Source organism: Anabrus simplex, chromosome 1 (genome assembly GCF_040414725.1).
Source record: "Anabrus simplex isolate iqAnaSimp1 chromosome 1, ASM4041472v1, whole genome shotgun sequence".
Classification (NCBI taxonomy): Eukaryota; Metazoa; Arthropoda; class Insecta; order Orthoptera; family Tettigoniidae; genus Anabrus; species Anabrus simplex.
This window is the reverse complement of record NC_090265.1, coordinates 414,620,636-414,644,082: the sequence shown is the minus strand read 5'-3', so window position 1 is coordinate 414,644,082 and position 23,447 is coordinate 414,620,636. Positions and strand designations below refer to the sequence as shown.

The following is a 23,447-nucleotide window of genomic DNA, read 5'->3' as shown; positions in this document are numbered from 1 at the left end:
CAACACACTGAAGGTATTCGGCGATGCAAGGATGGGCTAGGATTGGAAAGGTAGCGGCCGTGGCTTTAATCAAGATACAGCCCCAGTATTTGGGTGGAGTGAAAATCCATTTTCAGGGCTGCAAACAGTGGAACTCGAACCCACCATCTCCCGAATGTAAAATCACAGCCAAGCGACCCTAACCGCACGGCCAACTAGCTCAGTATATTTGATATGCAGGAGATACACGATGTCACCTTCCTCTTCGCGGAGGGAGAGGCAAAGAGAACGTAAATTCATTTTAGAGAGAACGATGATCCATAGTTCATAAATATACTACATATTCACGAGCGCATCGAAAAAGTAAACGTAAAGACTGAGATAATAGATCATTCTCTCTTGAACGAGTTTGCTGGACCTCCTGTGTCAGTTTCAGCCTTAGCCATCGATTTAATTCCGAATGCCTCTTCGTTACCACGCGATGTTTCTATTGAAAATCTCATCTTAGTCACCGTAGTTCGAAGACCACTGAACCACTAAACCACTGAACCGCAGAACTTCCCTCACCTCTTAGCATAACTAAATAATGAAATATATTGAATTATTCTTTCTAACGTGCGGCTCCTCGGCTGTATGCTCAGGATAGCGGTCTTCGGCTCAGAGGGTCCGAGTTCTATTCCCGGTCGGGAGGGCGATTTCAGCAGCGCCTGGCTTGAAAGTTGATTGTGTTTCTAATACACTTATCTTTATCTACAAACCACATATCACGCTATCAAGTACTACGGAGAAACACTATAGTGAATACATCCACATCCCTCCACATAAGGTTGGCGTCAGGAAGGGCTTCCGACCACAAAACTGGGCCAAATTCATTTGTGGTGCCTACCCCAATTAATTGGAATAAGAATAACTGTATCACTTGTGGCGGCTTGGCATTACATGTTGGTGAAAGCTGTGGGGTGTCAGAGTCAGTGAACACAATATTATAAAGGACAGTATCTGTGTGATATAAGTGCCAATTATGAAAATCTGCAAGTCATGTTGATACACAGAGACAGTGAAGGGTACTTATCTACATATATGTGCATTGTTCAACGGTCTGACTACAAATGGTAGCTTGGCCCTTGTTTTAGTTTCCCCACTGTCTTCGTTGTTGTTGTTGTAAATATGGAGTCTTCCAGTGGTATTTTGTGAGTATATTTTTGTATATTTTAGTGTGTTGATGAGGTGCCCATGCACGGATGTTATTCAGAATATAGTTAGTTATTCTAGAATCAGTGGAGTTATTGATGAACCTAGGTGCAGTTCCTACCTATTTAGTCGTTTTCAGAAGGTTAGGTAAGGCCTGAAGCAGATGTACCAGAACGCAGCATTATGTACACGTTCTGGGAGAGAAAAATTCGAGGGATCCATTCTGGTGAACTCTGGCGCCCATACTACGGACATTTCGAAATATTATTTTTATTAATTTATTCAATTTTAATTATGTTAGTCATTTTTCAGTTGTTTATTCAGAAATTTTGAATTAGATTACAATTTACACACAAGCGTGAGGCGATTATTTTATTTTATTTCATTCGTATTTGATTATTTTTATCACACTGCTATGGCATATATTTACTATTATAAATGTTATTTACGAATATTACAATAGACTAAAAAGAGTTGCTATGGAGATCGTTCTGGCAACATTGTAAATGCTTTGGGTATCTGTCAGTAGGTTTTGAATATTAACCCGATACATGGAGTTCTTTTATACGGGAAGGAAGATCAGCAATAATGCAAAAGAATATGAAAGTGCAAAGTGCCACAGGGAGCAAGGAAGCGTGTACGTCACAAGAAACCGCTGACAGAGGCATGTACGCGTAAGTCTTGTCTCCTCAAATAAAATGCAATTGTTTCCCCCTTGCAGATAACAACTGCAAATAGTTCTAAAGTTGGTTTTTCTTCTATCAAAAGAAAATACCTTGCTCTAAAAAATAATATTTTAAACGTGCCAGCAAATACACTGACAAGTGTTGTGTAAATTCGCACGAACATCGGCTGTTTTACAGCTATTCAGGGATGGGAAGGATTTGGAAATGGGAAGGTAGCTGTTGTGATATCAAGGTATAGTTAGACCCGGCATTTGCCAGGAGTAAAAGCGAAAAACTACGGAAAACTAACTTCAGAACTTCCGACGGTGGGGAGCGAACCGACCCTTCCGGAAAGTAAGCTTAAAGCTACACGATCCCTAGAGTGTTGCCAAATCACTCAGATAGTGCACTGTTCAACTCGCAGAGAGTTCTTAATGCAGATCAACTTTTCAGGTTTACGCAGAATCAAAACCACAGAAATGTGACTTTTTATTTCCAAGTTCTTACACCCACTGACCAGAATTTCAATCATGACCGCCTTAGTACGTGATCATATCCCTAAGCTATCATGTCCCATGTGGAGTTCTACTCATAAGCGAGATGAAAGGGTTTTGTCCAACATTTGAACTGTAACAGTGCCCTAACCCACAGAGAGGGAGATGAATGGAAATTTTATTGTAGGCAGTGACCAAGCAGGGTCTTTTGTATACGAGAACGAAACTTGTCCAATTAACAGTAATAATAACAACAGAAGTTATCAAAGGAGGCATCTTAATACGCACAAAAAATAACTTTCAGGGTCATCGTATAATTACAGAAAAGATAATTAACTGCTTCCATATAGAGGTTTTGACATTATCTACTGGACTGTATATTAACTGCTGCCAGCTTCTTTATTCGTCTTGAAGACAAAGCCTACAAAAAGAAAAACATTAACATTCTCAAAATGTAGAATAAAAGAAAGAAGGGGGCTGTCAAGGCTGCCACCTCTAATAGGTCCCGTCTTATACTGCACTAATAATCAAGTAAGATAACGGTCGTGAAAGTGAATATTCCGGTCATAAAGTGGTTTGTTTTAGAGCTATCCGCAACGCGTGCACTCGTATGCGGGCTTGAACACGCCCTAGCTTGATGAGACGTGGTTGGCGGTCTCCTACGAAGTTTCAAAGGTAAAGGGAACTTCCTGGATGTAGACAAACAGAATGCCTCAATAACATGATCTTTAGCTCTCGCTCGAGCGACATCAGGGGTGCGTTTACATAATAATAATAATAATAATAATAATAATAATAATAATAATAATAATAATAATAATAATTCCAGGCGAGTTGGCCATGCGGTTAGGGAGATAGTGGGTTCGAACCCCACTGTCGGCAACCCTGAAGACTGTTTTCCGTAGTTTCCCACTTTCACACCAGGCAAATGCTGGGGCTGTACCTTAATTAAGGCCACGGCCGCTTCCTTCCCATTCCTAGGCCTTTCCTGTCCCATTGTCGCCATAAGACCTATCTGTGTCGGTGCGACGTAAAGCAAATAGCAATAATAATAATAATAATAATAATAATAATAATAATAATAATAATAATAATAATACAGTTGTAATCGAGCAAGCGAAGCAGAAGGTGGTTTAGTAAGCAAGTGCAGACATGGGAATCCCTATTTAGCAATACCCCGCGGCGGCAGATCGTCGGTACGCGCGAGGTGAACTCGCCAGGCGTGACACTGAATGCAGTACCGGTCATCAGACGGGGCTTACCACACTACTGATAACAGCTTCAGTAGTAATAGGCTAACGTTACTGGCCTTACGTCTCACTAACTACTTTTCGGTTTTCGGAGATGCCGAGGTGCCGCAATTTTGTCCCGCAGGAGTTCTTTTACGTGCCAGTAAATGTACCGACACGAGGCTGGCGTATCTGAGCACCTTCAAATACCACCGGACTGAGCCAGGATCGAACCTGCTAAGTTGGGGCAGAAGACAAGCGCCTCAACCGTCAGAGCCACTCAGCCCGGCAAGTGCCATTGGATGAGAAGAGACAGAAAAGATAAGGGAAATTGTCAAGGAGACGTGCCAGGCGGAGCAGACCAAGGAACTTCTAGGGGAGCAATCCAAGGAATTAAGAGAATTAAACGACTGCATGAAAGAGGAAATAAAGAAAGTATAAGAGAGACTGTGGTTCAAAACAACCAGAAAATAGAAAGCTTGAAAGACAAGGCGAAGAAAATGGAAGCAGAGATAAAGGAACTGAGGTGGCAATAGAGAAAGCATCAGCAGGAAACCCCTAACTACTTTATAGAAAGGGCACTAGGAAAGTTTTGCAATGTGAGTGAACGCTTTAGACTTCATCAAAATTTCCACTACACTCAATACACTTCTCCATACGTCGGAACCAGTCACTGAGCCAACTCTGCCACCTTTCTTCGGTTTCATTTTCACACTCGTGATCCCATGCTGCCGGAAGCTCCTCGTCGGTTGCAAAACGCCGCCCTTTCAGCTTCATCTTCACTTCTGGGAAGAGTGCGAAGTCACATGGGGCAAGATTAGGACTATCTGGAGAATGATCAAGCACAGTCAACCCTGATCTGGCAAGAAAATCCATTGTTACATTAGAACGATGTGCTGGAACATTGTGGTGTGCAAGATCCAAGTGTTGATGCGTGACCTTGGACGGAGCTGCTTGAGAGCCTGGATGACCAGAGGCAGACAAGTCTCACTGTGGCACTTCGCAGTAACTGTCCTGTATGTTTCTAGCACAACCCGAGTCAGGATGCCCAGTTTAGTGAAGAATACTGCAATCATCCTTTTCTTCACTGACCTTGATTTTCGCACAGTCACAGGAGTACCCTCATCTTGAAACAGCCACACATTGTTCTGGGGTTTTGTTGGGACATCGTAATAATAAAGCCAAGTTTCGTCACCTATAACTATGTTACTGACGTTACGCGAAGTCCCATTTTCAAACTGTTTTAGCATTTTTCGGCACCATTTCACTCGATGTTCCCTTTGTTCCTCTGAAAGTGAATGGGGCACCCAAAGGGAACAAACCTTTGTAACATGGAAATGGGCGTGTAGAACTGAATGAATAGCTGGTGCAGGGATGTGGAGGGTCTCTTCTACCTGCCGATATGTCAACCGCCTCTCTTGCTCCAACATTTTCCTCACAGCTTCAATGTTTTCCTCAGTCACTGATTCAGACGGTCGCCCAGAACGAGGATCGTCTTCTACCCCAAATATTTCCCCTTTGGAACTCTTTGTACCAGCGTAAAATTGTTGTACGATGTGGACAATCTTTCTCCAGCACAGGAGTCATTTCCTCCAGGGACTGGTCAACAGTTAATCCACGAGCAAAATTGTAGGGGATAATTGCGCGATATTCACCTTTAGACCACAATGACATCTTAACTTGCTTTCAATCCCACTGCTTGGTAACAACTGGTATGAAGGTCGCGCCTTGCTGTCTTCTAGATCGGTTTTCACCCCTCTTTTTCATCCCTCACCATAGCAGGGGTGTTCAGCCAACCGCTTTTGCGTATTGCAAAACTTTCCTAGTACCCTTTGTATACGGGTTACCGGAGGAAGCCAAAGAAGATCTAGTAGCTAAAGTACTAGAACTATTAAATGGAAGTCTGAAGACCAGCAGCAGGGAAGCAGATGTACACGAGGTTCAGCGACTGGGGAATAGAACTGGTAAGCGTCCAGTGAGAGTGAGGCTTGTTTCAACCATAATGGCGAAGATCTTTGGCAGTACGCGGCACTTGAAAGGTGGAAGAATATGGATAAAACAGGAGATTGAGAGAGAAATATTTAGTAATAATAATAATAATAATAATAATAATAATAATAATAATAATAATAATAATAATAATAATAATAATAATTTAAGAGAAAATTACTTGGACAAAACCCACTTTCCTACCTCTTATCATATGCGGTAACGGTAGTAATATATTTACAACTTTATCAATACTTAATTTATAAAATGTTAGATGCGTACTTAATTATGACGTGGTATGATGCCAAAATGTTTATCGATGTAAATCGGATAGGAAAGTATGAAAAAGTAAGATTTTAAAACAGATATTCTCTTTGTGGAGACTGACTGGAGGCATAGTGTGTTTGACTATGCTCTCGTCTGAAATGCTCAAGCTGTGAGATCGACCACCGAAGTAGTGGACTGACGTTTAAGAGAGCTTAAATGCGAGAAACCTTTGTCAGCAAATTCGCCTGAATTAATTAACTGCTGCAATTCGAAGTCTTAGAAATGTACAGTTATTGAACTGCCGTTAAATATTATTTTCCCGGCCTTTAGGTAGGATCGGTTGAGTAAGTACTAAGGCTCAGGTTAGGATTCAGTCGGGGTGTTTAGAAAGGATGCACTTCTTGCTACCTCGCGCTGGACCTACTAAAAAATGCAACTGAAGTCGGCGAGATTCGAAGCGGAGCACTCGGGTCGAGTATCAGCGCGTCCCCGTGTTTTATACTAATATAAAATATCTGCATTCATACAGAGAGTATATGTCCGACTTGAGCCTAGAGTCGAAATTAAACATGCACCAAGTCTTCCCCAATTCTCACTTTAATTAAAATTATAGATACATAAACCAAACCATTCATTCGTTTCAGTAGTACACAATACTGAGGAAAATGACGGTTAAAATTACAATATTGCATAAGTTTTCAGTTTCATGTCATAGATGAAGTAGGTCTACATTAATTGCACATTACGGATATCCTGAAGGATAGCAGTCACAAAAGAATACAACACAAGAAAGAAAGAAAGAAAGAAAGAAAGAAAGAAAGAAAGAAAGAAAGAAAGAAATATACCACATAGCATTCTCTGACTTTTCTCCCCGATATCATCACTGAATACGAAACTTTATGACTGACAGTTCCACATATTTACACAGCCGTCTGCCCTTGACTTTTCGTAATGGTCTGAACAAAAGCAATTCAGCGTGAAACGAAGGGCTTCTAAAATAAAACGGAAGATTGCATTTTCATGGCTCATGGCTGATTTGAAGCAGTAATAGGCAACCGATATAAGTACCCTACAGATCTCCTTTACGATCAATCATATGCCACTAAAACCAAACCTCTCTTCGGAATCATGTTTAAAAATAGAACAACAAAAGCAAGTGTCGGCAAATCGATTGATGAGGAGCAATGTGCAGTTCTCTGGTAAGTTTACGTGCATCTTATCGCCGAGCCGACTTGTTTTATCAGAATCTTGAATCACTGCAAGTTATGTTTGACTGATTTCTGTGATTTCTTCCAAGTTGAACCCCAGAAAGGCGAATCAGTGTGAAAGCAAAACAAAGAGTATCAATTACATCGTGAGATGTAGTGTTTATCAGCGGCGGTGCGTGGTATTGTTGCAATATTGCACAACTCCCAATAATTTCGCACTTCATTTGTCGTCTTTTCTTCTGATGTTTTAGTTTAATAAACCTAACATATATTCGAAAACATGTTAAAGTCAACCATCTTTTGTCGTTCGCTGTACTAATGCTTCATAACGGAACAATAAACTCTGCTGGCTTCGAATCAAACTCAGGGGGTTTGCTTTCCTACGGCAACTCCCTAGCGGACAGCGCGGCGCAGTGTACCTCAGCAGGGACGAGCCTAAGCCTTTATAACATCAGGTAGCATACTCGCCAGTATCCGTCTCAGGGAGTTGCACGAGACTAGCAAGTCCCCTATCGAGAAACAGTTCCGAAAGTCCCCGTTAGGTTGCGCCACTCTGCGGAGATTAATTCCTTCCTACTTTCTCTCCTCTCGCAAAGGTAATTTTATTTCAATTTTGTAAATGAACGAAATTTGCTTTACGTTGCACCGACGCAGATGGGTCTTACGGTGACGATGGGATAGTTTTAATTAAGACACAACTACAGCATTTGCCTGGTGTGAGAATGGGAAACCGCGGAAAATCATCTTCAGGGCTTTCAGCAGGGTGTTCGAACCCACTATCACAGCTACGCGACCCTAACCGCATGGCCAACTTGCTGGGTAATTTATTATCCACAACATACCAGACCACCCACAATATTACCAACAACTTGCTTCAATGAAAAACAGGACGGCAAATTTTCCATTCAAGTGAGGCAAAAGAAACTGTGGCAAGCTGAGTGGCTCAGACGGCTGAGGCGCTGGCGTTGTGACTCCAACGTGGCAGGTTGGATCCTGGTTCAGTCCGGTTGTATTTGAAGGTGCTAAAATACGTCAGCCTCATGTCAGTAGATTTATTGGCATGTAAAATAACTCCTGCTGTACTAAATTCCGGCACCTCGGCGTCCGTATAAAAGTCGTTACTGGGACGTAAAGCCAATAACATTATTATTAAGCGTACCGGTAACTGTAGTTGCAGTGTATAATTAGCCTCTTAGATCCTGGGTTGTAATTGCCAGATATATTTCAGTTTTAGTGGGAATGCAGCTCATTACTTAACAATAACAGAGTTTCTTGTTATTTAGGTAAGCTATTAAAATGTGACATTGAAAATGTTGGTGCAACACCCAGCTTCAGATACCACCAGCCGCCACTGATGTTTATACAAGGTGTTCGAAAAATGCCGCCCAATAAGTCATTATTAATGGGGATCAGCTTAATTAAAATGAGTTTAGAACCAACGCTCGAAATCGCTGATTGAAATGAGACAAGCATAGTAATGTCGGATGGGATGATATCTGCCGCCCAAATGACTCGAATGGAGCTCCCACGACGAATTAAATCACAGTTATGTTGCGAAAACAAGTTTTTCGACGTCTAGTGGTTGTGAATCTTCATGATACGTCAGAAATACGATATCGAAATTTTGCACGAACCACCTACAATACTCCCTCCCCTCACACCGTCGCTCGAAAATTAAAAAAAAAAAAAAAATATATCGAACTAAGACCAAGTAGAACGACCATGAAGACTCCCATTTAATGGATTAAGGTTGTAAAACTAATTTTCCTCTATCTAACTCAGGATGAAAATTGAGATTACAAGGTTGGCTTCTATCCATATTTTAACTATCACCGCTAAGACCTCCCGGGCAGCAACAGTCTTGTCTCGAACTCAGGTCCTCTCGGGTGAATCAAGCACAATTTTATCGCCTCAGCTAATCAGCCGCCGTAGGAGTCATATCCCACCAAAATTAACGATAGAAGCAGCCGGTACAGAGGACAGGACTGAGACAGGTTGGCCTTCGGTTCAGAGAGCCCCAGCTTCGGGGTTTTTAGACGCGTCTGGTTAATTCGTTTGTGTTCGCCCCAATACTCACTCACCTCTTCATGCAAAAACAATACGTCAAACTACCAAGCATCGCAAAAACATGGAATAGAGAATACATTCCTTCAAATGGGTTTGGAATCAGCAAAGGCATTCGATCGTAACAACTGCACTTATTCAACATATTATAGTGCTGACCCCAAATAATTGCGAAAAGGCCAGGAAGAGGGACAAATGTACTTTGAATACGACCACACTTCGACCGACCCTCTGGAAGTTCCCACAGAAAATCTCTTCTTTTGCCACAGCGGGACTTGAGCAGGTCCAGATGTGTCCAGAGCCTGAGCAGTCAGTTGTAAGGTAATGCCTGTTGAAGTCTACGTATAATATTATGCTATTCAAGAGTAAGCGCGCGTGCGGGGGGGGGGAATAAGAATAAGAATAAGAATAAGAAGACATTCGTTGATACCACAGATTAATGTTTACTCTGAGCTCTGCGATACCAAAGCACGATCATCAAGGTGACCGCAGTTCGGATTCCAATCAACACAGACGAGTTTCGAAATAATTGCCAAGTCATTCCAATTAACATTCCTGGTTGAAATGGAGGTCTACTGATGGAGGTAAAATATAGAATGATATAACAACTTCTATTTCATGTTTACCAACCTCATTAATGTCCATAATGCTAGTGATAATCTACCCAATTACGAAAGATAGCTACACATAGATGAACATATGAAGGAGCATTCAGTCCTGAATAATATCGATATTAGGACTTGGATATTTATTCTTTAGTCATCTACTTTTCAGCTTCTATGTGTCAATCAGGTGACTTCCTCCATAATGCATTTCACCAGTTAGAAACTCATGAAAATAAAATAGAATCAATCAAGTTCGCTTGCGTTTCTTTTTAGGCAATTCATGTTTAGCCTTGTTCAATAACGATTCATTATCGGAGAGCAAGAGCGATCAATACGCAAAAACAGATATATTTCTCAACGTTGGAGAACCCGTCACTTCACCATTTAAAGTAGGAAAGATCATAATACGAGGACAAAGCTGGAATTCAAGACAAGTCGCGGCAAATGTGTTTTTATAGGAAGAGAATTTAGGGTTTCGAATAATTTATCAAGGGAAATGTTTCGATAAATTTCTAAGGTAACAGCCCTAAATGTAGATTAATTATGATTGATTGATTGACTGATCGAGCACAGTGTTTCTCACATGATCTAGTTAAAATGAAATGGCGTATGTCTTTTAGTGCCGGGAGATCCCAGGACGGGTTCGGCTCGCCAGGTGAAGGTCTTTCGATTTGACTCCCGTAGGCGATCTGTGCGTCGTGATGAGGATGAAATGATGATGAAGACAACATACACACCCAGCCCCCGTGCCAAGGAAATTAACCAATGATGGTTAAAATTCCCGATTCTGTCGGGAATCGAACCCGGGTCCTCTGTGTCCAAAGGCCAGCACGCTAACCATTTAGCCATGGAACCGGACATGATCTAGTTTATTGGAGGTTTAATTTCGGAACTAAGAATATCACAGTTTATTTGTACGACTGACACCTCTAAAATGCCATGATGATGTCCGAAGAAGTATTACGTAGCGATACATTTTTCCTTTTTCGCTATGGGTTTTACATCGCACCGAGAAAGACAGGTCTTTTTTTTTTTTTTTTGCTTTACGTCGCACTGACACAGATAGGTTTTATGGCGACGATGGGTTAGGAAAGGCCTAGGAGTGGGAAGGAAGCGGCCGTGGCCTTAATTATGGTACAGCCCCGGCATTTACCTGGTGTGAAAATGGGAAACCACGGAAAACCATCTTCAAGGCTGCCGACAGTGGGACTCGAACCCACTATCTCCCGATTACTGGATACTGGCCGCACTTAAGCGACTGCAGCTATCGAGCTCGGTAAACACAGGTCTTATGAGGACTATGGGATAAGGCAGAACCAGGACTGGGAAGGAAACGACCATGGCCTTAATAATTGCCCAGCATTTGCGTGGTATGACAATGGGGAGTAAACGAAAAACATTTTCAGGGCTGCCGACAGTGGAGTTCCGAATGCAAGCTCACAGCTACGTGACCCAAACCACTCAGCCAACTTACTCGGTTTTGTGATCAGAAGGTGCTGCCTAACCGAGGCAGTAAATGCGAGTGTAGAAGGTAGAGGGTACTATTCCCCAACAGAAAATCCAAGAATTGATTTTCCTTATCGCACAGGCACGTAGCCCTGGGTTACACTCAGACTACAACAGGAATGAGAACCAGATTAGATACAAGGGAAGCGGGCAATCATAGAGCCGACCACTAACCGTTCTTGTTTAATGTCGATGTTACGAATGGAAGACCGAGGCGGTAAAGGCCTGCTTGATCAGTCGGACGGACAAGGGTTCTACACCCCATCAGGAAGACGGAATATTTGTACACGAGACTTTGACTTCCCGATAGGCACATGGTCCCGGTGTTCACTCAACGCACACCAGAAGCGAGTAGGTCCGTACTCTCCAGGACCTTAAAACCCGTATAAATTGAAACTGTATATAACAAGTCTCTCTCTCTCCCTCTATTAGTGTGTGTATGTGTGTGTGATTATCCAATTGATTTATAAGATATGTGTCAATGGGATCATTCACAGGAGTTATATGTATACAGGGTATCCTTGAAAAAGGTTCCAATATTCAAAGAGGGGGACAGCACGCAACAAACGAAGGGGAAACCCAATATCTTCAGAGTTATGGTCCGCTACCATCAATGGTCACCATAATGTGCTCGATGTGACCGTCATCCATTGCAGTGCAGTCTTCCACCCTACGTCGCATGGAATCACGCATTCATTGGAAACCCCTGACAGCTAACGAATTGCATCGGAGGCATTGAACACGCGTTCTCGTAGTGTATCCACATCACTTATGGCGATCGCATACACCATGGTTTTTACATGTCCCCTAGGCCAAAAGGGTTATGGTCAGGCAGACAAGGAGGTCAAGGTACTGGCCTCATGACCCGTGTTAGGTGTCGCCTAACTCTACGATGAAAATGGGCCGGAGCCCCATCCATCATAATAAAACCATAACGCAACACTCTAGCACGTTTATGACCAATGGATAGGTAGGAACGTACAGGTATGTCCGTCTTTCTTTGCATACGACCCTCCGTAAATTACTGGGACATCGTGATTATTGATGGTGGTGGTAACGGATTATAACTCCGAAGATATCAGATTTGTGATCAATGTTTAGAGGACATTTTCTTCCTTCGTTTGTTGCGTGCTGCCTGCTCTGTAAATATTGAACGTTTTTCAAGGACATCCTATATACAAGTGCTAATGTGTAAAATTGTATAAGTTACATGTAACATACGCAGATTGTACAGTAATATGTACAGCAACTTATATTTAGTCAACGGAAATTGGGAAACTTCTGTGTATGTGGGGCTTGCTCTTTCTCCATTTGCCGCCTACAAATTTTAGCAACTATTTTTGGAAAATAAATAAATAAATAAATAAATAAATAAATAAATAAATAAATAAATAAATAAACAATAATAACCAGGTTAATTCCTGAAGGCTAAGGGAGCCTGGCATAGGGCTAATGAATCTATCCTACTTACAAAGGAACATATCCATCGCACCCCTCTCAGACTACAATAAACAGAGCTTACTTGAAGGCTCTTTGAACATGAAATAAGGAATAACATTCAAAAAATGCCGAAGTTAAGTACAAAAGGCCTAAATTGATGAAAAGCACCGAGCGAGTTGGCCGTGTGGTTAGGGGTGCGCAGTTGTGAGCTTGAATTCGGAAGCTAGTAGGGTTCGAACCCCACTATTGGCAGCCCTGAAGATAATTTTCCGTGGTTTCCTATTTTCACACCAGGCAAATACCGACGCTGCACCTCAATTAAGACCACGGCCTCTTCCTTCCCACTCTCTTATCTCCTCGTCGCCATTAGACCTGTCTGTGTCGGTGTGACGTAAAGCAACTTCTTTTTTTTTTTTTGCTAGGGGCTTTACGTCGCACCGACACAGATAGGTCTTATGGCGACGATGGGATGGGAAAGGCCTAGGAGTTGGAAGGAAGCGGCCGTGGCCTTAATTAAGGTACAGCCCCAGCATTTGCCTGGTGTGAAAATGGGAAACCACGGAAAACCATCTTCAGGGCTGCCGATAGTGGGATTCGAACCTACTATCTCCCGGATGCAAGCTCACAGCCGCGCGCCTCTACGCGCACGGCCAACTCGCCCGGTAGTGCAACTTCTTACACGTGTGGATTTACGCTTTTATGGCAACAATGTTACATGCTCATCGATAGCTTAGTTGGTGGAGTATTGGACTCCTATCGAGAAGGTTCGGGTTCGGTCCCAAATGTGCATTGTTTGAAAGTTCGAAAACGTTTTTAGAAGTCAATGACTTTTTTGAAATTATTTATTTACCAAAATATGACTAATTACTGAATTTTTAAATGTTACATCTTCAAAGAAATGTAATTTCAGTACAGACTTGATAATCTTTTCTATGCTATTTACATTTTACTTGTTTTCGATTTCCATTCAAATGTTAGAATTACCTAGGAAGTGATACAAACTAGTTACACTGAGTATTCTAGACAAGGACTTTATTGTAATGTGTTTTAATTTATCTCTGTACATGATACATCGTCCGCCTCTGTGGTGTAGTGATTAGCGTTATTAGCTGCCACCCCCGGAGGCCCAGGTTCGATTCCCGGTTCTGCCACGAAATCTGAAAAGTGGTATGAGAGCTGGAACGGGGTCCACTCAGCCTCGGGAGGTCAAGTGAGTAGAGGTGGGTTCGATTCCCACCTCAGCCATCCTGGAAGTGGTTTTCCGTGGTTTCCCACTTCTCCTCCAGGCGAATGCCGGGATGGTACCTAACTTAAGGCCACGGCCGCTTCCTTCTCTCTTCCTTGCCTGTCCCATCCAATCTTCCCATCCCTCCACAAGGCCCCTGTTCAGCATAGCAGGTGAGGCCGCCTGGGCGAGGTACTGGTCATTCTCCCCATTTGTATCCCAGACCAAGAGTCTGAAGCTCCAGGACACTGCCCTTGAGGCGGTACAGGTGGGATCCCTCGCTGTGTCCGAGGGAACAGCCGACCCTGGAGGGTAAACAGATGATGATGATGATGATGATGATGATGATGATGATGATGATGATGATGATGATGATGATGATGATGACATGAGAGTTCTAATTACCTGTTGCACTTTCATCAACTCCTGTAACAAAATGACTGTCGACATCAGTTGATAGTGTTTCACGCTAAAGACAAGTACTGTATTTGTGTATATACCTTGTATTGATGAACAGGGATCGAAGTTCGTGAAATGAACCTAGCAAACACCGCTCGCGACTTCTCTCAAATTGTTCGTAACACTTTCAGTAATGTTTGTGAAATTGCGAGTTCTTTAAGGGACAAGACAATTGTTCTTTATACGAAAATTAACTAGATTTATTAGTTAACAACTGTAATGATCAAGAAGCTTTGATGGTCGCAGCAGGTTTCTATGTAGCTGATGAAGAGGATACAGACGAGCCTTATGAGGAAAGAGCAGAACGGACGTACGCATTTCATAAGAAAGAATACCACTGCACTATATGAACACGTTAAAAAGCAGTATGATGTATCGAGTGTTATCTAAATCAAATAAAAGATAGAAATAGACATTGTGGTCTTCAGTGAGTAAAATATTCATATACTTTCAAAGAATGGAGGGGGAAAAACACAGTCAAGTATTGTAAACAGGTTGTTGAAAGCAATGGTACCCGTAGACTGGAGTTCAGGAAACTAGAGCAACATGTTAATCAGCAGTTTATTAAAGCCCGAAATGAATACAGACCGGTATTCGACACCAACTTACAAATTTGGGGGCTCAACTATGCCAAAACAATTGGTCTTGATTTTAAAACACTGACTTGCTGGTTGTAACGTTTCAAAAGGAAATATCACATTACAAGTAGAAAAGTGACAATATATGTGGGTAGAAATCTATGCAAAGAAATAGGAGGAACTAGTTGAAGTTTCCAAATGGTTTGTCGCAAGAAGCAACACGAAGTTCAGTGAATATGAAGACGAGTACTTCACTAATACCGATCGGTAGAGTAATGGTTATGCCTTTGCTGCAGGACCTAATGTTTACAGTGCACTATGTCTTCTGGTATAGGCTAGAGCAATTTTGTTACTTTCATAGATCTGTCTCTGTCTTATCCTTGGCTTTGACAATATGAAAGTGACTGAGGTATGAGCGATGCTAGTAACGCCAATCCTTATGCAGCCAGTCCCTGCTATGAATGGTGTGAAAATTTTGCTCATAGGGTCGGTTGGTGTATGCATTTCAGTGGGCTTTGCAGACTGATAAGTAATAGCAACTCTGGCTTGGTGTGGAAAGCAATGGGAAACTACCTCACTCCTCATTTCCCTAGTACGCCTGTTGATTGATGCCTAGGCCATCTATGACAGCTGACGGCAGAGCTGTTCAGGATCCCACCAGCGGCATCGCTGACGGACTGAACATACAGAGTAATGATATTAGCTTGTTGTTTAAAGGTCATCGGCCCGATATGATATTAACAAAGTCATTATGTATAATGGAACAAGAGAATAATGTGTGCAGCGCAGACCAGATTCATTTATCTACTATCAAAACAGGTTGTCTATTGCCTGAATTTTACCTCTGCTTACAAGAAAAACGTGGTAATTTTGGACTTCCTTCAAGTCGAGCTAGAGGTGAATGATGTCCTCGATAAAACTCACAACGCAATTATTGTTCGTTGTTCGAGTCATCAGTCCGTGGACTGGTTTGATGCAGCGCTCCATGTCACCCAATCCTGTGCTAATCTTTTAATTTCTATGTAACTGCTACATCCTACATCTGCTCTTATCTGCTTGTCATATGCATACCTTGGCCTACCCCTACCGTTCTTGCCACCTACACTTCCATCAAAAACAAACTGCACAAGCCCTGGGTGTCTTCTTCTCGTCAAATTTCGCCAAATCGTTCTCTTCTCACCAATTCGATTCAGTGTTTCTTCATTCGTGATTTGATCTATCCATCTCGCCTTCAGCATTCTTCTGTAACACCACATTTCAAAAGCTTATTTTCTCTTTCTTTCTGAGCAGGTTGTTGTCCATGGTTCACTTTCGCGCTCCAGAGGAAAATCTTAAAAAACATCATTCTAATTCCGATATCAATGTTCAAGGCGAGGAAATATCTTTTCTTAAGAAAGCTCTTCCTTGCTTGTGCTAGTCTGCATTTTACGTCCTCCTTACTTCTGCCATCGTTAGTTATTTTACTACCTAAGTAACAACATTCATCCACTTCCTTTAAGATTTCATTCTCTAATGTAATATTTCCTAGGGAAGATGGAAAAAGATTATACAATTTAATCAATATGGTCTGGCTTCTTACACTTGCAAAACGCTTGTTTTACTTCTTAATAGTTATAATGGGCAAGAGCCCAAGTTTATATACAGTAATTCTGATGCACAGGCAGATATTCTTACAATTCCTCCTGGTTGTAAACTTCTATTACAATCTTTAGATCTATTCTGTTTTCAAGAAGTGAAGTGTTTTGGTAAAATACTTCATGATTTTGCAAAATTGCATAAATATAAAGAGTTGTTTACGTAATCGTGTGCCCATTATCAAATAATCAGGTGTGTTCAGTAAAGTACCAACCAATGTTCAAATGCACATGGAATTACGCCGGGTATCAAGGAACACAAACTGAAAAATTAAAAGTGTGAAGAATATATATTTCGACAGATCACATATTAAAACATGCAGTATTTTTGAAATTGCAGCCCTTATATGTTGCAGAATTTGTGATCAACTGCTATGTTTTGAACATTTTTGTGGAATTAGATATATTCATAATATAGCCTAACGAAAAGGGTACATGCCGGTCTAAAGTGACTTATTATTAATTTCGTTACCTGTTTAATTTGTAGGATTTTAAGGAAGCAGTTTATATTATGTGTGAATGTGTTTTAATGTTGGCCCATGACATGAGATGGGCTTACTCAAATACAACAAAACAGAAATATAAGAAAACAAGTATAAAAAAGAAGAAGGGGGAAATCATATCATGTAGGATTCGATCCCAGGCCTTCTACTTCGTAGTCTGCAACGCTAGTAACGGAGCGAAGACAGTTGCTACAAATAATCCGTTCTATGGAGTTAGCAATCTCCGTAAGCTGATTATATTTTCTTGAGAGCAATTGTTTGCATAGTTCAATAAAACTTCGGTTTGTTTCGAATGATATTTCAAATTCAGATCTATGAAACCTTTAAGGTTAGCTATGTCTCATTAAAATCTGAGTGGAACGCGATAGATGAGAGATGTCTGTTCAGAAGGCGCTAAGCAAAGTTGTGGAAAAACGCAAGGAAACGTATAATAAAAGGCACATGGAACGTATCCGTGATCGGATATCGTACTACGTTTAAGGAATTACATCTTTCCGACCTGGATTGTTCATGGCATTCGATAGTATTCAAGTACTGCGATGCATGTGGATGAAATACTAAAAAATTAATGATGTGGAAGTAGCACCTTTTGAACACACTCCTCAGGTATGTTCCCTTGTCAGTGTTGAGGTTACAGAAAACTGAATTAACTTACTCCTCCAGGATCCTCCATAATCTGTACGGAGATTACTTTTAATGTCTGCAAAGAGGGCCAGTTTTGGGCTTATGGCAGGGCTCAGGCATTTGAATACCCGTTACGGATGTTACCTTTTTTTTGCTATTGGCTTTACGTCGCACTGACACAGATAGGTCTTGTGGCTACAATGGAACAGGAAAGGGCTAGCACTGGGAAGGAAGCGACCGTGGCCTTAATTAAGGTACAGCCCCAGCATTTGCCTGGTGTGAAAATGGGAAACCAAGGAAACCATCTTCAGGGCTGCCGACAGCGGGGTTCGAACCGACTATCTCCCGAATACTGGATACTGGCCGAACTTAAGCGACTGCAGCTATAGAGCTCGGTACGGTGGTTACCCGAAGTGAAAATACTTGGGAACCTGTTATATCGGTGTGAGTCCGAAAGTCTGGGTACCCGTTACACACAGTATCAGTGCATGCGTATATTTCTGGTGAAGCATTTTTATTCCCTTTCTCCTGTGCGAGGTGATTTCTGCAGTGCGAACCACCACCTTTTTTTCGTCCAGTTAATTTCCTTGTCCTTTTTGCATAGAAACAGAACATTTTTAGGAGAGTGTAGTCTTTTATTTTTTTATTTCGTGTTATTTAACAAATATTCTATAGACCCTATGTATATTTCTCTCTTCTTCTATATCATCTTAATCTGTTTACCCTCCAGGGTCGGTTTTTCCCTCGGACTCGGCGAGGAGTCCCACCTCTACCGCCTCAAGGGCAGCGTCCTGGAGCTTCAGACTCTGGGTCGGGGGATACAACTGGGGAGAATGACCAGTAACTCGCCCAAGCGGCCTCACCTGCTAATCTGAACAGGGGCCTTGGTGGCGGATGGGAAGATTGGAAGGGATAGATAAGGAAGAGGGAAGGAAGCGGCCGTGGTACCAGTTAGTTAGGTACCATCCCGGAATTTGCATGGAGGAGAAGTGGGAAACCACGGAAAACCACTTCCAGGATGGCTGAGGTGGGAATCGAACCTACTTCTACTCAGTTGACCTCCCGAGGCTGAGTGGACGCCGTTCCAGCCCTCGTACCACTTTTCAAATTTCGTGGCAGAGCCGGAAATCGAACCCGGGCCTCCGGGGATGGCAGCTAATCACACTAACCACTACACCACAGAGGCGTATATTTCTTTCGAAAAAATAATTTTGTTGGTTTACAATCTGTTTAGAAACAGTCAACTCAACTTCACAACAGATTCGTCCATTCGCTGGAATGTGTAAGATTTAGCCCATCGTATATTATTTTTGTTGAAAAAAAGATGTGTGGCCGACAGTTTTAAGAGTAGACCTAAATAGTATTTTTGAGAAAATTAACTTGTCCAGAAGACTACGTACGTGTCTGTGACTACAATACAATTATTCCAACACATCTGAAGAGTTAGGGGTGGCATATACTTTACATATTCCTCGTGTGAAAATCCCTCTCTTTCAAATTAGTGTACACAATGAGAAAAATGTAAACAAACTCTTTTGCATTGTTATTCACAATCCATCACAGCCTTATATGCAATTTATTTTGGAAGACTAACTTCACTCTTTTTACTTTTTTGGTTAGTATAAATATTTTGAAGTAACTGTTATTTATTAATTTTTGCCATTATCAGACGATTGTAGATCACGAAAGTGAAACGAACGAGTATCCGAGTATTACAAGTATCAGTGTCCGACTCGTTGGCTGAACGGTCAGCGTACAGGCCTTCGGTTCAGAGGGTCCTGGGTTCGATTCCCGGCCGGGTCGGGGATTTTAACCATAATTGGTTAATTCCTACGGCACGTATGTGTTGTATTCATCATCATTTCATCCTCATCACGATGCGCAGGTCGCCTACGGGAGTCGAATAGAAAGACCTGCACCTGGCGAGCCGAACCCGTCCTGGGATCTCCCGGCACTAAAAGCCATACGACATTTCATTTTCGTAAGTATCATTTTTTGAGCATTACCCAGGTATTACATGAATGCAGCCCTAGGTCAATTCTCTTCGTGAGATGAATAAAAGAACCAAATCAATTTATTATCCTCGTGAGTTAAAGAGAATCCTAAAAGTTCGGTCTAGTAAACAAACGTAAGCGGTGGTGTGACCCTTCTAACTTATCATACGACTCTCAACCTACCCTCAAGGAAGACAGTCGTCGTTCATTACCCAAAAAGAAGTCACGAAACCTGTACTGAAATTATATTTTATTTTCTCGCTCTAAAATTAAATAGCAAATTTAGGCAGACACACGGGTGCCCCGACCACCATGAAATGCTATTCTGCAATAATAATAATAATAATAATAATAATAATAATAATAATAATAATAATAATAATAATAATAATAATAATAATAATGCCGCCTCTGTGGTGTAGTGGTTAGCGTGATTAGCTGCCACCCCCGGAAGCCCGGGTTCGATTCCCGGCTCTGCCACGAAATTTGAAAAGTGGTACGAGGGCTGGAACGGGGTCCACTCAGCCTCGGGCGGTCAACTGAGTAGAGGTAGGTTCGATTCCCACCTCAGCCATCCTGGAAGTGGTTTTCCGTGGTTTCCCACTTCTCCACCAGGCGAATGCCGGGATGGTACCAAACTTAAGGCCACGGCCGCTTCCTTCCCTCTTCCTTGCCTATCCCATCCAATCTTCCCATCCCTCCCCAAGGCCCCTGTTCAGCATAGCAGGTGAGGCCGCCTGGGCGAGGTACTGGTCATACTCCCCAGTTGTATCCCCCGACCAAGAGTCTGAAGCTCCAGGACACTGCCCTTGAGGCGGTAGAGGTGGGATCCCTCGCTAAGTCCGAGGGAAAAACCGAACCTGGAGGGTAAACAGATGATGATGATGATGATAATAATAATAATAATAATAATAATAATAATCCCTTTAAAAAAGTCCTCTTTAAATCATAGGCGTATATGAGAACAAATAAAATTACAAACATGAGAAATGCTTTCGACAACAAATCACGTGGCGTAACAACCCGTTGGAATATTGGACTGCCATGACGACTACTGGTCCGCCGGATGACCTGCAGAAACTGGAGTTCACGTGGTCAGCGTAACGACATCCTCAGCCTTATATAATGTCTTTCTGGTGGTAAAATATATGACCACCGATTTTCACCAGTTATCCTCAGAATGGATTTAGAAGTATTTCCACGCCAAAAGCAGGACCTACGTTTTTACGTGGAATGAGGGGCTTACAGAGTTGCGAAATCCCATATGTATTCGCTGGGATATGTAGGCCTACTGCCAATGTTGTTACTGTATTATTATGCCGAACAATGATTTCATAAATTTGCTAGAAAGTCGAGCGATATCTAGCGTAGCCTTCCCTCATTACGATTCGATTTACGGGCATCACTACGGACACCATAGGAACACAAGACTATCAAGCATTATGTATAAACTCTTGCCATCCTTGCGTCGCTGAAAACCTTCGATGTGTTACAACAGTGAGTTAAACTACTAGCCAAACAAAACAAAAACACGAGCATTCGAGGGTTTTGGCACTATGCCTCTGGTCTCGAAAGCAAGGGAACATTTAACAATAAAAACAAAGTTTTACAGAGTATTATTATTATTATTATTATTATTATTATTATTATTATTATTATTATTATTATTATTATTTGCGTATGGACCCCGCTGGATCACGCATTACATTTATAATTTGTCTTTCTAACAGACCAGAGTTATTACTATTATTATTATTATTATTATTATTATTATTATTATTATTATTATTATTATTATTAACTAATATGACACAACTGTTACTATGACACACTTTCGTTCAGTTTCGTTTCATTAAAGTAAAGGAAACCATTACCGGTACTCAAGAGTTTGTTGATCATTTCCTTCCGAAATCTGATATTTAAAGAGCACCAGAAAGTGAAAACTGCAGATAAGGAGGCGCAGAGAAACAGCGAGGAGTAAAGTTTCATGCAAACATTAAATCAATCCAGTGTGTACATGCAGCCTAGATGCAGGAGCAGGTGAAGCGTGACGGGCGTGACAGTGCTCTGCATTCCTTGGCATAGTTGTTCCTACAGCGACGAGGGAACTGTCATTGTCATATCAAACACCGCCTATTGAGCGACAGCTAACATACAGCCACGTGCTTTAATATTGAGTTCCAAAAGGCGTCATGTGTAAAGAAAATTAACATCACTTCGTAAGATACGCAAAATTACGTACTGTATATTATTAGTGCACGTGCTTTATGAGGTTAGGATCGTGTACGTTGTAAACGTGCGCCAAATACACACGAAAACAAAGATCATTCAAGTTAGTACTAAGATTTTTGCGACACATTCACAACTACATCTGAATTTTCATGAAAGTTGAAGATCATACGCTAGAGAAAACCTTTTATTCTTATTATGTTAAGAAAACAAGTTACGAAACGTTTAGGGCGGAACGTACCGTGCCTCAGATACATACTCCCATCTCTCTGAAACGAGAGACAAAACGAAAACAACGACGACGCCGGTCAAAATAATTTCACTTTCACGCATGGGCGTCGACTACGGCCACATCTCCATTAATTGTGTATTTACCTCAAAAATACTGAATTAGACTCCATGTACTGTATACACCGAGTGAACACAAGGATATTATGTATGACATCTCAAATGCATAATAAGTATGAGAAAAAGTGTGACTCATGCAATTATGACGAACATGACATTGACAGAACAACACGGCTGATTAACTGAGGAAGGCATACAGTACACAACGGAATAATATTTGCCCTCACGACACTTGACGAACAGGCCGACCGCTCCGCTGTATGAAACCCAACGTACACAGAATAATTTATTATTAAATATCAACGTCGATCAATATTTCACGTCACGGCTAAATTAATGTGTTTCACTTAGCATTTCTGGTACAACTAAGCAGTGGACACAATACCAGGCACACACAAAGATCTCGGGTTGTTAAGTAAACATTGACATTGATGATACAGATAAGATAATTACCTTTATGCTTGATGTTTTCGTGTAGAAATGTGGAAACTCACAATCGGTATAAAGCCGTGGGCGTGTATCTTCTTCGTATGTGCTATGTTGATAACAGTATATTCTCCATCAATTACTCGTAAATAATGTTTATTTTCTGTTTTCCAGCATAAACACAATCGAATCAATCATTCTGACATCTCACAACAATCAAAATAAAATTTTTCTCCACTCCCTTTAAAAAAAACAACACTGACGGGGTACTTTATTACTCCATATATTCACAACATGGTTCTGAGATATTTAATATATGCATCTCTGTTTTGACAGAACATCCATTAGGCACTGTGTCGCACACCTCAGAAACATACATGCATTGGTACACACTGAACAGACTAACGCCAAGAGCTGCTGGTTTTTTAGTCGTCTCGGTACGAACGACAGTAGCAGCACTAAACATTTGAAGGCCGGGTTGCAACAGGGAAACTGGTTTTTCTAGTCATCCGTAATGGCGGACCGGTCTTAGGGAGGGGACCTTCAGTAATCACGTGACTGTGTGGACGAGTCCATTATACGAAGCGCTCAAGGGGAGTACGGGATGCGTATGACGTGTCGGCGCAGGCAATATTGACTGACCGTCAAGGGTAGCACGCTGCTGACGTCCTGTGACGAGAAACCTAAACTACTCCTGTTCGTTGGGAATGGACCCACCTCACTTCTCCAGCCGCTCCCCACCAGGGCGCACTAAGTGCCCCCAATCGGCTCCGCCCACAAACGTCTTGAG

At 41.8% G+C, this 23,447-nt stretch overlaps 1 protein-coding gene across 1 annotated transcript in view; it reads right to left on the bottom strand.

Moving 5' to 3' along the window:
• LOC136856878 (uncharacterized) overlaps positions 1-23,120 on the bottom strand; it is a 1,002,838-nt gene extending 979,718 nt beyond the window's left edge. Inside the window, exon 1 of the mRNA XM_067135095.2 lies at positions 22,685-23,120. The gene's annotated coding sequence lies outside the window, so the exon portion shown is untranslated. The remainder of the gene's footprint in view (positions 1-22,684) is intronic.
• Positions 23,121-23,447: the final 327 nt, after the last annotated feature.